A 12402-nucleotide genomic window follows, 5' to 3' on the forward strand; every position below is an offset into this window, starting at 1 on the left:
ACAGTAAATGCAGACTTGAAGCTTAAGGTGGAGGGGGCAGATGGAGAGAAGAATGGAAGTGAAATGAACCAGGGGACTGTGATGGCACTGTTCTGTCTGGACAGGGGCTATTAACAATGGAAAAACACACTGGACTTTGTCGTTAGGGAATTCAGCCAATATATACCCAAGTAAATAAATATGGGAAGTAAGGCGCAAGTTTTTGGTGCTGTGTGAAAACTGTTTTGTACACCATATGTTTTATGCAAATGAATTTTTGCACATCCTTGCACCAGTTAGATAGGGACATTGTGTGAGCTTGCGAAATGAGGTATTGGTGCATGCGTTCGCCACATACAGAGCGTTTGCAATACAGGAACTGGAACAGTAACTGGGTTTGGTTTCATGAAACAGTGAGAGTCTGAAGAAGTTCAGTCTCTTCAGTTTCCCGCTCTCCGTCTATACTCTGAAACGCAGGAATGAGCAGCCTGGTCTTCAGGCGAGAGCGGAGGCAGACAGGGGCTGTAGCTCATGTTTTAGCAGAGATTTTTCAAATACACACTCGCTTGCCAGCCACAGGAGCGGGCACATAAATCAGCACAGCCTCTGCCTGCCTGTCGCTGCTTCCCCAGCCTCTCTTTGTGCCGTACCTTGGGTAGCCCAAGCGCTGTCGATGATGGGACTGCGCGTGATTCTGCAGGGTCAGCGTTCCTGGCAGTTGATGGTACTGTACATGTGATAAAAGACCTCCTTTCATTTTCTCAAAAGGGAGATTTCGTCCAGCAACTCAATGTAATTTGGTTCAAAAGTAGAGCTAAAACGTCTTCCATTACTCTAAGCTGTTTGTTTAATTCTCCATATTACTTAATGTCCTGTTAAAAGTCTCTCTTCCTAAATGCTTATTGAAGCAAGCCAGAAGTGCATAAAACTCCTAACGTAATTAGCAATAAAAATAATTCCAAAACCCAATTACTTCATTAATATGGAAAGAAGCGCACATTGCACAGAAGTAAATTTGCTTACAGGTACAAATCTGGCACAGCACCATTAATGGTAATGGACTGTTATGACCAGAGGTGGGGACTCTTCTTGCTCAAACAGGACCTGCTTCAGAAGGACGTTCCGCTTCTGGCAGCAGTTTTGTGCTGTTGTTTATCATTCTTTGTTGTTGTTGGGGACTGGTGACATTCACAGGGTGCAAAATTGTTTATTACTTTTTAACCAAAATCTAGAACGGCAGAAGTACCAGTATTATCTTCCCTTGATGTTACCCCATCCTTCCCACCACATTATTGCCTGCTTTGTTCCATCAGTGTCTCCAGGAGATAATTCCTCTCCCTTCTCCTCCCCGTGAAGAAGCAATTCCTTCTTGTCAACACGGCAAGCAGTGCTTTTCAGCTGTGGCAGTATCCAGTAGCTAAGCAACAAATAGCATCCCCAAACAAGAAATCCAGGTGTATGGGAGAAAAAACCCTGCCGTGCACATTACAGCGCAATCCGGCAAAAATTGCTGCATCAAGGTTACTTTTGCTTCATGATGAAAAGGAATCAGGCTGCCACATCTCGAAAATAACCCATTCTTTGAAGCATAAGGGTGCTTGCTACCTCTTTTTGCGTTAGCCATCGGCAGAGCTTTGGCCCTGTTTTTTTAGTTGTTTTTGCTTTTTGACACCACTTAAAAAAAGCTCTTCATGCTGCTTGGTTTAAGCCAAGAGACAATGCCAATCTATGCAGCTGTGTCTTAAACATCCCCTTCTATATGCTTCTTTGTCCTGCTCCCATTTTCTTTTCCTTCTCCCACATACACTGCCTTGATGGAATGGACTGAAGCACAATTTCCTTTTAATAGGCAACTGACTTGTAGCTGGTGCCTGAGTTATGGCCTAACATGTGTTTCATTATACAAGACATAATAACCTTTCCATATATTGTACATTTTAATTTTAACACACTTATTAATGAGAAAACAAAGCTCATCATGTTAACAGAGTAAAAGCACCTAATTGGCAGAAACTCTTGCATAACTGACTGGATTGATAGCTCAGCAAGGCTACTATAACAAGCAAATAATAAATGTATAATGAGCTGTTTCTGATTCTCAAATCAGGCTTGTTTGACCTATTCTAGAGAAGGTATTCAGAATATTATTAGTATGAGCTTGGAATAAGGCTGTGTAAGCAGAGAATTAGAGCTGAACAGTCTTCTGTCGTGGTGTATTTAGAAATTCTCTAGGAGTGTATTATTTACTACAATCAATAAAGAGGACGACCGATACGTCAGCAACATTTAAAGAGAATGCTCTGCATCAACAAATAGACTTCACCATCAGCCAGGGATTACTTGTTCCCTTGTGAACCTAAGTTCGAGGGAAAAATCTTTGCTAAGAAACAAAAAAAAGGGGGCAGAAAGCTTTTATTGACAGGAATACACATGCTCATACCTCCCAAAATGTTGATGATGATGATGATGGTAATCTGTGGCCTCATTGCAGAGCCACTAGAGCCATAGCAAAGGTAGGCTGGCCTTCGGGGATGGAGATGATCTACACAGCTGGACAGTGTTGTCCATTGAATTAATAATTAATAATGATAATAACAGAGTAATGGTAACCTTACTGTGAGGATCCTACATCATGTGTGAGACCTCTGAGCTGCCCTTCCTTCCCCAGGATGTTATCCTGCATTGGAATGAAGTTCAAAACATTTTGTTTCCTTAAGTTACAGGTGGAGGGGACTTCATGTCTTTTTGGGCTCAGACTTGGCACCAGCCAGTTGACCAGTAGAGCTGGGCTGACTTATCCCAGTTTGTCATCTGGTTCATATGGAGGAAACTCTTCAGAAGCAGCTAATTTATATTCTTTTCATCTTTACTCAATGCTTTTTTCCTAGCTCCGGGAAGCTGCCTTTCCTGACTTTTCCTGGTCCTCACCAGAGAATCAAGCTCACCCCTCACTTGCCAAGGTGCTCAGTAGTTTCTTACAGCAGTACTGTGGGAATCCTAAATCCCCTATGCTGTCAGACCATTTGGAAGGCCGTCTGGGGATGGGCTGAGCTGTGGATGGCTGCACTCTTGGTTTGATAAATTCACTCTGCCAACCTGATGTTCTCCATGGCTTTTGCTGAACCACATTGCTGGCACCCCAGACCTGGCCACTGCACTCTCACAGTGTTTTCCCAAGACTTTGGTGCTCGCACTTTGCAACTCCACGGTCAGGGGAACTGCTTGGAGTTTAAAAGAACAGGGTTAATCTGGAAAATCACAGTGCAAAGATAAAACACACAAAACCAATGGTTGTTACTGTGCTTGTACAATAGCGAAGGAACATTCGCTTATTTACATTTTCAATGTTACCTATAGCTTAAGTGAAGCTGCTTTTGCTGTTCGTGCCTGTACTGAGCCCTTTGATTTCTACGACACTCTGATTACATTGCTTTACCCCTCAGAAGTTTTTCCTTAATTGTTCCCTGCAGCTTAGCAACCTTGAAACCACCCATATAACATGAGTCCTTCTCAGGCATATAATTCTTTTCCCAATTCCCTTGCTCATTTTCAATTCACAGTGTATTATTTTTTCAAGTTTAAGTGCTGACCGCTCCGTTGGACTGGTCTGAAATATGTTATCAGGCAGCAAAGGAGCCCTGATGCCTTCAATGTTTAAACACCTCATTTCATGCCCTCACCGTGCCCTTGGTGGCAAAGCCAGAAGAAAAGTGGAGAGAGGTTTAGGCCAACAAGCTTCAACCTGCAGGTCTAAAATTACAGAATTATGTATTTCTTCTTCAGAGAAGCTCCTGGACCTTCACAAGGGCTGCAGCAGCAGAGGGGCAGGTCTGGCACAACCAGCCATTGTGCCTGTGTGTGAACAAGAAGGAAAAGAGGGAGACTTTCCCATGAGGGGGAAAAAAGACATTCTGCCTATCAAGAAACATCCACCACTTGTGCTTGGAAAATTGCTCTGCTGTTTCTAAAGTTTTCCCCCCAAACAATCAGTCTGTTTTGACAATGGACGCTTTGAAAATGAGTTTCTTGGGGTTGGGGGAATGCTGGGCTGCGAGGGACTGACCTCATTTTTAGCACACACTGCCACTCAGACTGGCAGAGCTTTCTGTAATATGTACAGCCATTTCCCTGGCTTTTCTCAAAATAATAAGAGCATAACTTGCCTCTAATAGTGCCTGATGCAGCTGCATATGCTGCTTGCCCCCAGGACTGCCCTGGCTCTCAAGAGCTGCTGTGAACAGGGTGACATATGGAGAAACTGTGCCAAGAACAGGTTTGTTTTTTGGTTTTGTTTTGTTTTTATTCTATCTCTCCAATCTTGTCTTGCTGACCATTTTGCTTCCTGCTGATGAGCATGTGCATGAGGGCAGATGAAGGTTTGATGGAGCTGATCGGGCTGGAGAAGCTGCTGCTTCTCCTTTCACCATGGTAACAAGGAGGAATTTGTATGCAATGCGGATGGAGAGGTTTGTAGTATTTTATTAGGGCGGTTGGAGACTTTTTTTCTTGTGGAAACTCCTTGGGCAAGGGGAGCGGAGGAGGAAATTGCCTTTTGGGCAGATCCCTGCAATTCCTTGCTTGACAGAAGCAGGGTTGTGTTTCCCTCAGCAGGTGCAGTGTCCTGTCAGTGCTAAAATAACAATGTGGAGAAAGTAGCTGCTTTGTGAGCTGGGGCAAATGCCCTCCCTCTTCTTAATTTGCTGTCTTCTTCTGAAGAAGTGCACACATGCATAGGACCAAGTGGTTGGACCCTATTTACTGCCTAGAGGAGTTTCCACCTAGTTTCCAGTCCATTCATTCTCATCATCTTATAATCTTTCACTCTCCCTTTCTCATTTTCCTACGTTATTTTGAAATCTGTTCTCCAGCATGGCCCCACACACTGCTGGAGCAATATTTGCCTTCTCAAAGGCTGCCAAGACTGTGCGCCCATGGCAGCAGCTGGGGTTGGTGGCTGTGACTGCGTGGTGCACCAGGAGTCACGGAGCGGTTTGGGTTGGAAGGGACCTCTGGAGATCATCTGGTCCAACCCACCTGCTAAAGCAGCTTCACCAGGGCAGATCACATCCACGTGGGTTTGAATGTCTCCAGAGAAGGAGACTCCACAACCTCTCTGGGCAGCCTGGTCCAGGGCTCTGGCACCTCAAAGTAAAGAAGTTTCTCCTCATATTCTGATGGAACCTCCTGTGTTTCATTCTGTGCCCATTGCCCCTCATCCTGTCACTGGGCACCACTGAAGAGAGTCCGGTCCAATCCTCTTGACACCCACCCTTGAGATATTTATAAACATTGATGAGATCCCCTCTCAGCTTCTCTTCTCCAGGCTGAACAGACCCAGCTCTCTCAGTCTCTCCTCAAAAGAAAGACGCTCTAGATGCCTCATCATCTGTGTAGCTCTCTACTGGATTCCCTCCAGTCCTTGTCCTTCTTAAACTGGGCAGCTCAGAACTGGGCCCAGTACTCCTGATGTTGACCCTCATCCCAGGCACTTTCACCTTGGGTGAGAGAGAGAGGTTGCTCCCAGCACCCCTGAACTGGGATAACTGGGAGCCCTGGGCTTGAAGAGCTACAAGTGGGGCCAGGAAGGAGGCAGCAGGCGAGTTCACAGCTGGGCACAACTGCTTTGGCTTTACTTTCAGTACAGAAAAATGGCGTACCTCTTGGAGGAGGGGTTAAAGCAACATAACAAATGCTCTGGGGTGATTACCCTGCCCCGTAGTTGTCCTTCAGACACTGGTGGCATCACCTGGGAGCTTCGTGGCCGAGGTTGGAGTGCTGCTCCCACCAGGTTTGTGCCAGACCAGTAATCCCAGGTGAGTTTATTGTGCAATAAATCACAGCTGCTTTTTCAAAGTATCTTCTCCCCCCCACCTTTACCTGTATTTTGCTCCCCCAAATTGCATCGTGCGTGGTTCCCCTGCACTGGAGAAGGAGAGTATCCAGCTGCAAAGACTTACCAGTGCAAACACCTTTTCCCATTAAAAATGCTTCGTTTACTGGGATAGGACTGTGTGCTCTGGGGAAAATGCTGCCAAGCAGTTAGACATGTTGTTTTACAAAAATCAGTGCTAAAATATGAAGCAGTTTAGGTTTTTACCACTCAGATGTAATCTCCACTTGATGCTGTTTGTCCTTTGGAGCCGGATAGAAATCGACTCTCTCCCTGGTCTGCAGCCATTCTTTTGTGTTGGCAGCAGCTCTAATTATGCACCAATTAACCTTAATTAAACCAATTCCTCTGTATGTGCATGTGCAGACAATGCACTGAACAAACAGCCTGACAAATATTGTCACTTAAACGCATAAAAACACGTCAGATCCTTAATTGGTAAGTCAGATTGTAAATTGCTGTGCATTTGTAGCTCTCCATTCTGAAAATGATCCAAGAGTGGTGGCCAAACACTCTGAATGCTCCCAGAACTTTAGCTGAACTCATTTTCTCAGGGTGCTGAGGCCAAAACATATTATTTATCTAGGAAAATGGGGTGATGAAACATCTGTAATTGTAGCAGCTGGCAGGATGGTCTAGAGGGCATCAGGAGGGTGACCCCCGATAGAGCGGCACTAAGTTCCCCTTCTAGAGCCTGGGTGACTTTGGGCAAATTTCTGGGTTATTTGGTGATCCCTGCTGACCTCTGCCTGGCTGTTTGTCCAGACAGCACTCCCTAAAGCTGGAATTGTCCCTCGTGTCATGCAGCAGAGCTGCGGGTTTTGTTGGAAATGGGATGCGGTTTGCACCCTGTAAGCAGTAACGCAGCCAACAGATGGTGCTCATACATACAGTTACTCCGTTTCTTCTGGAAATGCCATGCAAGCTTTCTTCATTTTACTCTGCAATGTTTTTTGAGGGAGCTGCAGCAAACAGCGCAGAATTTACCTTAATTTCCTTGAGCAGAAGTAGCCACCGGGGCTGCTGGTGTGTGGATAGAGTCCTTGCCAAAAGGGTTACATGCCTCCCGTTCAGCCCTTTTTCAAAGTTTGGTATAAGGGAAACAAGTTAGACTGAGAAAACGTCCAGGCTCTGTACCACTTGCTATTCTCCAGTGGAAAAAAACCCCAACACATAAACAAAACAACAGAAACCACAAGACCCAGAGACTGGTTTGCAGCAGAGCAGCAAGGAAAAAAAAAGGTCATAACTGGTGCTGAATTCGGAATTTTGTCTTCCCTGCTGTTTGTAAAATGTGTTTAGTTGGGGGGAAAAAAAAAAGCACTTCAAATCCTTTAATATGTATTGACTTTCTGATGGTTCAGTTATATGCTACTGAATGCTTTCCTTTCTATAGTTAATCAAACGGGCTCTAGGCACAGCACTTGTGGTAAAATATTCTGCCTTGTGAATGCTGCAATTAAAAGGATAGCTAATTAAGCATGTAAATCATGCCCATATAAATTAGTTACTAACACGTTCACTCGGCCACTGGCGCTGATTGCGGTGGGAAGGGGGATTCGCTCGATCCGCTTGCCTGTGCAGAGGGGCTGTTGTGAGGAAGCGCTTGGGAGAGGAGGACGCATGGCCATGAACACATGTAGGGTGGTGGGATGGTGGTGGTGTCTCAGTTGGACACAGCCCTGTTGATGGGGAGCTGAGGATGGGATGGGTTGGTGGCCAACAACTACCTGAAAGAAGGTTGTAGCATGGAGGGGGTTGGTCTCTTCTCCCAAGTAATAAGTGACAGGACAAGAGGAAATGGCCTCAAGTTGCACCAGGGGAGGTTTAGATTGAATATTAGGGAACGTTTATTCACGGAAAGGGTTGTTGGGCATTAGAACAGGCTGCCCAAGGAAGTAGTGGAGTCGCCGTCCCTGGAGGAGTTTAAAAGAGGTGTAGATGAGGTTCTTAGGGAGGTGATTTAGTGCCAGAGTTAGGTTATGGATAGAATCAATGATCTTGAGGGTCTCCTGCAACCAAAATGATACATGAATGATAAAGCAACTCAAGTCATGGATGGGGACAAAGATAAACCAGCCACTGTACAGCATGAAGTGATGCAACCCCATCCATCACTTACTGAAATAGATGAAAGTGCTTCTCTGGACTGTAGTAGAGCTTGGGATTGGGTCCAATAAAGGGATTTGGCTGTGGATTAAAACATGCTCCCAGGAGAAGTGAATGAAGTCCTGCTTGCTTCTTGCTGGCTGGGCTCAGCCCAGCAGCCACACTGCGGTACCCAGCAGGACTGGGGGGACCTCAAGAGTGTTTGATGCAGTTCTGTAGTTTTGGTCAGTGGAGCATTTCATGGTAGGCATGAAAGTAAAACTGCCTTGCAGCCTGGAGAAAACAACTGAAGTGTCATGTCTGGGAGCAGATCTACGGGCAAATGGGCTGGTGTGAAGAAAAGAGAAAGAGGAATGAAAAACCTTTTGGAAATGAGGCAACAACAGAAAACATGTTTTGGCAGCTGGGCAGGTGTGTGAAACCCCAAGCAAAATATAGCTGAGGGAAAAAATTGCTGCCAGCCTTGGGGACAGTGCTATTCCCAGATTTGCATGCTGAACCAAGCTTTTCCCTCTAGAAACTTCTTTTTTTCCAATTCCAAGGCACTCATCAGCCTGCACGAGGCCGTGAGGAATCCCTGCGGTCTGCAGGAGGGCACAGAGGATGTCCCATCGCCTCCTCCATGGGTGGCTCTCCCTCTCCCCCATGTTCACGTGCACCCTGCATGGACACAGCAAGGTCTTGGAAAGCACCCAAGGGCATCCAATTTGCTTTTCGTTAAAGAGAAAAGAATGGGCACCTGGATGGCCAAAGAGATGGGGGCAGATGGTTGAGCAGGCTTGGGGGCCCAAGAGAAAGTGCTTCTGAGGAGCAAAGGAGAGAAACTGCCAGGCTGAGTGAGAAACCACGGACAGCTGGCCAAGTGCTGAGCTATTCCTGATTTATTATTTCTTATATTAAATAAAAAAATAAAAATTGCATGCACCTCCTGCAAGAGCTGAGGCTTTGAAATCAATCTGCATGTTCTCTCACATCTGCAGGTGTCTTCTGACACAGCTACAGCAGTGACTCGTCCTCCTGCTTGGAGCAGGACCAGTGAGCAACCACAAACAGGAGCAGCCACAAGACGAAGGAGGAGCAGGCTTGGGCCATTCCCCTGGCTGTTTTCAGCCTGGACACTTCATTTCTTGTTTGACACTATGCTGGCATGGGATAAAAGCTGGTGGTTCCTACTGGGACATCAGTGTGTACATTGGGGACAAACTCTGCACTACAGCTATGAGTCTGAAAGTGAATTTGGTCTGTTGTCTGCCATAGTGATTTACTTTTCTCTGCAAACCCTTGAGTACTAATGGACTGTCTCATAGCAGTGGAAAGAGTAGCAATGTAACTTCTAGTAGCTCAGGGCAAATTAATTTATACTAAAATTAGATAGCCATGGGAGCTATTTCACCAATTTTTTTTGCCAGCTTAAGGTCAGAAAGCACAAAGAAGAGACTCCCCAGAGGCTTATTTTAACCATAGAGCCTGATAGGTGAGGATCCAGCTCCGCAGTGACAAGATCCATGCATCTTCATGGGATTCAAATGGAGTCAGCTTAATTGCAAATCAAGTTGTCAGGCAAGTCCCTGAGTATGTCTTTTTCTCCCACACCACAATCTCAGCACTGTTGTTACTGCAGGCGTCTCTAGCATGTGCATCTCCTGCTGCAATCATTAAAGGAGTCATAAACATGTCACCCTCGCCCTGAGCCTCTCCATGTCCCGACGAAATTCCTGATACCTTCAGCAGAAGTCTATGGAGGAGCCTGGAGAAGGCACTGGTGCTGGCTGTGGGCTGTCTGGTGGTGTGTCCCAGGTCAGGGATCTGCAGTCCACAATCACAAGCTGGAGGAAAAACCTGAGGAGCAAACACCTCCCCCAAATGTACCCGCTGTTCACAGGCAGGCGGGAGTGATGGTCTCCCGGCTACACCGAGACCTCAAATTCTCCTGTTCCAGAACAGATTTTCTGGGTCACCTTGAGGAAGATACTTTATCTCCTTGTGTTTTTATTCCCCAAGTGAAAGACAGAAATAGCAGCACTGCTTTCCTTCCAGCAGAGTAAGTGCATTAAAGATTGCGAGGTGATGGGAGCCCTGGAAGTGCCTTGACGGAGGAGATTCATTCGAAGACATTTGTTGTGCATTACTCACTCAGCCCTGAGTTTTAATCTTCTCCTCCTCTCCATCATTGTAATCTAAATTTCCTTGAGCTCTCTCACTAGAGCTCAGTCCCAGTTTAATCCTTGCCTCGTTTGAGTGATTTCTCTAATTTCTCCTTTGGCAAATGGTGAGGCTGATGTTAGCCCTCACCTCTCCTCCAAGTCTACAACAGGAGAGCTGCTAACGCTCCCTGTGCAGGGAGCACCAGCGGTTTATTTGGAAGCTTGCACAACTTATCTGAATAATTCCTCTTCTGTTTTTCCAGTTCGACGACTCGCGTTTCACAGTCTTTTCCAGATTTGCCGAACCACCTCGTGTTTGGAGGGGTGGGAAGTCCACGTTCCACCAAAGCCGAGGCAGCCTGTCCTTCCTCTTCCCTCCCATGGGATATTGTGGCGGGGGCAGAGACGTGCAGGGAACCCCTTGCTTGCACTGATATTTTGGATTTTGCTGCATTTTGCAGAGGTGCAGCTGGCAAGCTCAGCGAGCAGCAGGACCGAGCCCCCGGGCCCTGCGTTGCACGTGATGCCAAAGCTGTTCTGCTTTCCAGACCGCTGGGCTTTCAGCAGGGGTGAGTGCTCAGGGTGCTCCTGGGGTGCAGCAAGTCCACATCTTGTTTCTGAGGGTTTGCTACCATCGTTGGTGCTGGGCAGAGGTTCTGCTTTGCAGCTGTCTTTGCAAAAGGTGATTTATTTTCTTTTTACTTACTTTGAGTGTTGTTCTTGCATATTAAGCAACACCTTAAAATAATTTTTCTCCACAGCAGGTGATGCTAAGTTTGGCCTTCTTTCTTTTGGTTTGTTAACTTCCAGCTTTGTTGTCTGTTTTTTCCAGCAGGATTATTTGTTACTCTATTAGCAAACAAATCCTGGCTCACATAGGCAGAAATGTGCAGGAGGCATATAATTCCCAATTTATTAGCTTGGTTCACATGATGTTATCAAGAATTGAGTGTAATGTTAGGTGGCATTAGCGGTACCTTCATATCATAACAATGGTATTTACTGTCAGGAGCACTATTTGTGCAGCAGTTGTGTTACACCACAAATAATTATATTACTTACATTCAATTTGTATCATTACACATAACGCAACTGTGCCTGCTGCATGGTATCATACTTCATTAACGCCCAAGGCAGAACAATATCACATAAACACCCTGCTTGGCACTTTTCATTTGAAGTGATATTATACTAATTATTAAAATGTAGATCAAAAATGACATATCCCAACTATTAAAAATATAGAAAGCAAAACCTCCCCTGCATTAGTAGAGAAAGAGCACCAATTAAAATTCATTGCTCTGAAAATGATTACGAATATAAGGAGATGCTGTCAAGTTGGGTAAACCCCAGAAATGACAAATCTGATTTTCCTCTGCAAATTTCCTGCAATCCTGTGTGTCCTTGTCATGATAAAATGTTTAAGTGAGTTTGAGAAAGCAGTGAAAATTCGGTTATTTGTATGCAACTCTGTGATATAAGGACAGCATCATTCTGGCCTTGATGGGCCAGTAGCTCTGTTCTGTTGTTAGCATGACCCTGACACAGCCTCCCATGTTTAAAAAGGACACATATAGCCTGTCTCCATACGTGACTAGAGGAGTTGGCAGTAATAAATAGGGTTATGAGACATTTCACCATGCGAGCATTAAGGGTTTTTTCCCTTTTGAAAGTTCTCTGCTTGGGTTCTGCATAAGGTACCAGGAGCTGCAGTCAATTGTCACCCCAGCTCGTGGTGGCAAACTGCTCTTAGTGTCAGCAAGTGAATATGGGTATCAAAGCCAAACCCATGACAAAGGTTGAGGGCCAAGTCCATGTAGGATTGTGAGACAGCTGTGTCTGAAGGGCTGGGGTAATTCACAGGGAAGTGAGACTTTAGTTAAATTAAGAACTTTTGGGCATTTCCAGGGAACAGGAGAATTTCCAGCTTTCAGTATCAGAAGAGGTGAACTGGGCAGGATGCAGGTGGAAAGTAATTGCACATTTACACACAAATCATCTTTTTTTGTAAGATAGGTACTAAGTACATAGAGACAAGACATGGCCCATCTTTAACTTAGACAGAACATAGTTTAGAAATAATAGAGATTTTAACATATTCCTCGAAGAACTCACTAAAACTAATGGCAGTTGAAAGGCAGATGAAGCAGCTATTTTATCTGGCAAGCTTCCATGCAAAATTTCCTGCTGATGCTGGCTCAGACAGATGGATATTTGGGGAGGGGAAGAACAAAGTGCCATAGGGCTTTATTGGATGAACCTTGAAAGGCTTCTGCAAGC

The 12402-nt window shown here is 45.4% G+C and overlaps 1 long non-coding RNA gene across 3 annotated transcripts in view; it reads left to right on the forward strand.

The window, feature by feature from the left end:
* The window catches only part of LOC136099233 (uncharacterized), a 72595-nt gene extending 62735 nt beyond the window's left edge, over positions 1–9860 (forward strand). For all 3 annotated transcript variants that reach the window (XR_011738082.1, XR_011738083.1, XR_010651057.2), the window contains one exon: positions 8959–9860. This is a non-coding gene — a long non-coding RNA (uncharacterized lncRNA). The remainder of the gene's footprint in view (positions 1–8958) is intronic.
* The last annotated feature ends 2542 nt before the right edge of the window (positions 9861–12402 follow it).

This window comes from Patagioenas fasciata, chromosome 3 (assembly GCF_037038585.1).
Source record: "Patagioenas fasciata isolate bPatFas1 chromosome 3, bPatFas1.hap1, whole genome shotgun sequence".
Lineage (NCBI taxonomy): Eukaryota > Metazoa > Chordata > Aves > Columbiformes > Columbidae > Patagioenas > Patagioenas fasciata.